Raw genomic sequence first — 5,100 nt, 5'->3', positions numbered from 1 at the left:
GGCGATTGCCACCTGGCCTGTAGATCATAATGGCCCGTTGGAAATTTATAAGTATGTGATGTATTTAGTTTCTTGCACTATTACTAAATTATTAACACGTTTCTCTAATTGGGGTTGATGTTAGGTTGTTAAAAAATTATGTATTAATTGAAGTGTTTTACAATGAATTTCATTTTTTGTCGTAGCATGAAAGTGCTGAAATACAATGATAGGCGACGCACCTCGTGTGGATTGTATATTTTGTTACTTTTAATTATCAGCTGCAATTTAAAAAAAACTGTATGGTAATTTATTTTGGAGAAAGGAGTACTTGTACTAAAATGTTTTTGTGGCGCACCTCAGAGCTAACCCCCCCAAAATCATTACTACACTAATACTTTAATGGCCCGTAACCTATGCAATTCCACCTGGCCCGCAGTTACCCAGTCCGCCCCTGGGAATGTCAGTAGTGGATATCGCTATCATTTTGTAAATCATTGTACGTAATTAACTTTAACCTTCCCTCCAACCCCTATTTTACAAGATCCATGTCTGGCTACTTTCTGATGGAATTATTACCTACTGATCCGAAGAAAGCTACGATATGCCTTTATTAAAAAAAATGGTCAATTGCATTTTGATTCCTTATTTGTTTAAAGATAATGGACGTTAATTAATATTTGGACTATTTTTCCGCATACATCGCATAATATTCCATAATGTTGTAAGTATTAAGTTTTACAAGACTATTCAAAAAATTGTTATTTGTTTTATTCTTTGATCAATATGAGTCACCTAATTTTCACGGGGGAAGGGAGAAATAATACTTGTTTATTACCGGCTCAAATTAAAACATTAAGTTAGAATTATTCTACTCCTGTTTCATGTTATAGATAGTGAACAGAACACTGCGAACCTTTTAATTTTAGGTAGTCATGAACTCGTGACATATTCTTTTTCAATTTATCCCCCTCTCCTGCATATACCAGACGGGCGCCTTATATCAAGTCAATCCACCATATAGTGCAACTAATAAAGCTAAAGAATTTGTTCAATTGCGTTTTGTGCGAACACGATTGCGTTTGTGTACTTAGTGACATTTACAGTGTTGCGCCTTTTACTGGATAACATGGTGTAAGTATTCTTTTTCAATTTGTTACCGCCATATTGACATGCAATGCTTCAGTTCCAAAATTACGGAAATATTTCTGAATCAGCCATCTGAGGAGCAGGTATTTCTGCTGCATCTCCAAGTGGACGATGATACGGTAGAGCCCAATTTCGAAAGCGAAGAAGATCTCGATTCGGCAATTACCTCATTTACCGTACCTCGTGGCGGATTATATTTGCTAATAATCGCATGCGTTTGCTGTACCGAAGAAGAAGTAAGAAGCAAAACTCATTATGTTTTTATAAATAAGGAGTTGCGGGTAATAGTGAAAAGTGCTAACGTCAGGTCTTATCGTATCATATTCGGTACTCATGATAATGTCTGGAATTATATGCAAACCCATTTGGCTGAGTTTTCAGGCGACGATTTGGCGGCTTAATTATTTGGTTATGTTTTAAATATCACTTAAATTATGTGATCGTATACCTAACTGATTTGCCTTCTTCAAATTGGTTATAAATAAAGCCCTTGCGATTGGAATTGTCTTTTTGTATTTGTATTAAATAGCAAGCAAGAGTAGAGCAAACGCAACTTGTGTTATTAATCAGCTCCGTTTCGTAAGCGTAACGTATTGGATATACAGGGTGTTCCTAAATATGATGTAAATACGGAAGGGGCTACTTAGGTCCCCAAAGGCTTCGTTACTGATCAAGTTTTTTCTTTATCTCTTGAAGTTTTTGAGATACTTTATCTGTTCTTCCCCCTATACCCCTAGAAACATAAAGCATATATCTACACGTAGATTCTACTAAATAAAACAATTAGCAGAGTTCGATTTTGATTGTAAACAATCACACATCTACTAAGTAACTACCTACCAACAAAGGAAAAAACAAAACAAAAATTGTTATGTTAAATTTCGCTCTTTGATTAATAATTTTTTAATTTTCCGTTTAAAGGCCTCTTCGGACAGATGCAGTAACTGTCTGTAAACCGAATTATTACAGAATTTGCAGATGTTAAATGAAAAAGAACGTTGAAACATTGCTAAATTGTGCATCGGGATGGAAGCTAAACCCATGTGCCATGTGCCAACCAAGTCGAGGTAAGGTGTGCGAAATTCTGTTATATTTCCTGATACCGAACACGAAACGTAAGCATGGGTACTTGCTGAATTCTGTCACGGTGATGATCATTGGAATCGTTTCAGAGTCTTCAGCTTAGAAAAACCATACTACATTCATAGAACTGTTTGTTAGAATATTATATATAAAATCTTTAGAACCTTCAGAATCGGCACAATTCGAAAACATTCAGAACCATTAGAAATTTAGAACTTTAAAATACTTATTGATAATCTTTTACAGGGTGTTTAAGGTCTTGTCATTTTATTTTTAAGAGGTGATTAAACACATTAAAAGAAGGCGATTCGCAGTAAAACACCTTAATAGAAGTAGAATAATAAATCAACAACCGGCCGTCTACTACTATAAGTAATGTTGATCGAGACTTTGTGTTCAACACTTTGAACAACTGCTGTAAAATTACGTTTATTATTAATTATCTGTGGTGGCACAACAATAATCTTTATTTTTACCACCCGCACGTTAGTAAGATATTAAAAGATGATCACCACCTTTTCAATCAAACGTTTTGAAGTACCAGGAATCCGAATCAGACAAAATCTCGTTGATGGCGGTCTGTCGGTCTCATTTCCAACTAAACGGCTGAACCGATTGGGACCAAATTTGGTAACATTTAGATATAAGCAAAAAAGCTGAAAAGCTTTTGGGCAAAACGCGCATGGGCAGGTGTGCAGGCGGTATCTGTGATAGCTATAGCAAATTGTTTTACTTTCTTGTGCCACATAAATAAAAAAAGATAAAATAAAATTTAAATCACAAGCCCGTAAACACCGTGTATGGAGTATTTAGAACTGCTGTAGTTTTGTTAGGATCTAAGGACGGTGTTTGATTTTTTTTCAAATTCTCTTAGAATATTCTAGAAATTTAAGGATTTTTAGAATCCGTATCCTATCTGATTAAAAAAAATTATATTCCAAAAAATTAGGCGACTTAACGAAAATGCAAAGTTGCACAATAAGATTCAACCACATGCTTAATTTAGTACGTCTTGTCCGGTCTTGCCTTTCAATGTCTTCGAAGTCCAACGGGGTACTCCCCAATCTAACTATAGCAAGCCAAACCATCGCGACGGTTACAAGCGATCAATTTTCTGACTAAAGGAAAGGAAGAAAATGACAGCGGTGAGAAGGGAGGTCCACTAACGCCGCCATTTAAGGTGGCGGAGAGATGCCATCCCCCCAAGAAAATGCCAAACCTGAAACTGAAGCACCACCCCCCAGAATGTTAGGCTACGATCTGACAAGACGCTATAGCGCAATGGGCGATGAGGTATTTTCCAGGCGATGCGATTAATCGCAAACAAATTTGATGCAATTTTTTTAACAGGTTGCGATGTGATGCAATTAATCGCAAGCAATTTCTAAGGACATATTTACGAAAAGAGTCGCATGTTAGCCTCTGTTCTGTGTACAGCAAAATGACGAAATTTCGACGGCACATCCTAGCGGAAAGTTCTTATTAAAATATACTGTAAGTATCCTATTAAGTTCTCTGTTGTGTGAAGGCGATTAAAGGCAGTCTTTACAGCTTTACTAGTTTCACCAGTCTCTCCACAGGTGACGTTCGCTGCTTCGGTAATTATATTTATTAAACGTATCATTTCAGTGAATTCAGTTGTTGACTGTTCTGTGGCACTGGTCCGATAAGACAGATCATTCTAGAAGATGCGCCAGTGACGGGCCCCAAAAGCGTAAGTCCAGATCGGCCTTTGTCAGCATCGTATCTTGTGCTTAATCTGCATTGACTATGATCTTCACGTAGAAAACGATTACATTAAATTTCAGGACCGAAAATCCTAGGTTCTACACTGGGCTCCCGTTACAAAGATCACTTAAATTGGTGAATTTCAGAACTTTTGGTAGAATCTGTACACGTTTTTATGCGTCGGAAATGTATTTCCGTGACTAGTTTTAATCGTTACTGTACGCATAAGAAAAACCGTGCACGTCCTAGTTCCATAGCATTTCGTTAGAAGCCTAGATGGCGAAGTATCGCGATAAAAATGCTCCCTGAAACGTAGAACGTACAGAAAATTTCACATGCATCACGTTAAAGTACCTTAACAGACATGTTAATCAACACAGACAGAATTCCAACACTAAGTGCTTGCAAATATGATAGTAATGGGTTGGCTTTTCCGGGGATGTTCGCGATAATATGGTAATCTGGTCACGCATAGGCTCCCTCATCATTACATTATAATTCAGCGTATAGGGGTAGCCGGCATTTTTTCCGCCTTCCTTCGCGAGAGGCGAACAAAATATAAATATTTTTCCGCCGACAATTTCTTACACATAATATTCAATTTTTAGCAGTATAGCGGAATATTTAAGAGGGCTGTCGATCGACGTTGCTTGGCATAATACCGACGCTGTAAATCTTTTTTGGTGTATGTTAAATGAGGGGTAACCTTGCTTTATTATATTCTTTGCGCGTTAAATTTCAACTTTCAAGCATCGGGGGGTTTTTTTTATTTTGAGGACTTTTTCTGCAAAATCCGTTAGTAAATTCATTTTTATTTTTAATTTACAAAAACAAGCTTACCCAAAAAATATGAACCCCGAGAAATCATGTTCGGATAATTTGCAGTCAGATTCTTGGATATAGTATTTAGTAGACATTCAATATTGTAGAAAAAATACTCTTACAAAAACGGGTGTGATTGAGTAATATTTGTAGCTACAGGAGTTAGCATAACTCGCGGACCCCGGTATCCACACTAGTGTGACTGTTACATCTGCCTAGTGCGCTGAGCACTTGTCTGTATTCCAGGACTAGTTCTGAATCTACTACATACGAGTCTTAATGCTTAATCGCTCGTCTGCTATCTGTAACTATAAATATCTTCCTGATGGTAAGGTACGC

At 37.0% G+C, this 5,100-nt stretch overlaps 1 long non-coding RNA gene across 1 annotated transcript; it reads left to right on the top strand.

Annotated features, from left to right (window-relative positions):
• Positions 1 to 532: 532 nt before the first annotated feature.
• LOC116174729 lies at positions 533 to 4,018 on the top strand. Its single transcript, XR_004146156.1, has 5 exons — positions 533 to 1,113; positions 1,166 to 3,504; positions 3,562 to 3,705; positions 3,763 to 3,791; positions 3,841 to 4,018. It is a non-coding gene; the product is annotated as an uncharacterized LOC116174729 (long non-coding RNA).
• Positions 4,019 to 5,100: the final 1,082 nt, after the last annotated feature.

This window comes from Photinus pyralis, unplaced genomic scaffold, assembly GCF_008802855.1.
Source record: "Photinus pyralis isolate 1611_PpyrPB1 unplaced genomic scaffold, Ppyr1.3 Ppyr1.4_LG6, whole genome shotgun sequence".
NCBI classification, from domain to species: Eukaryota; Metazoa; Arthropoda; class Insecta; order Coleoptera; family Lampyridae; genus Photinus; species Photinus pyralis.
The sequence above is the reverse complement of the archived record's forward strand: the minus strand, read 5'-3'. Positions and strand labels throughout refer to the sequence as shown.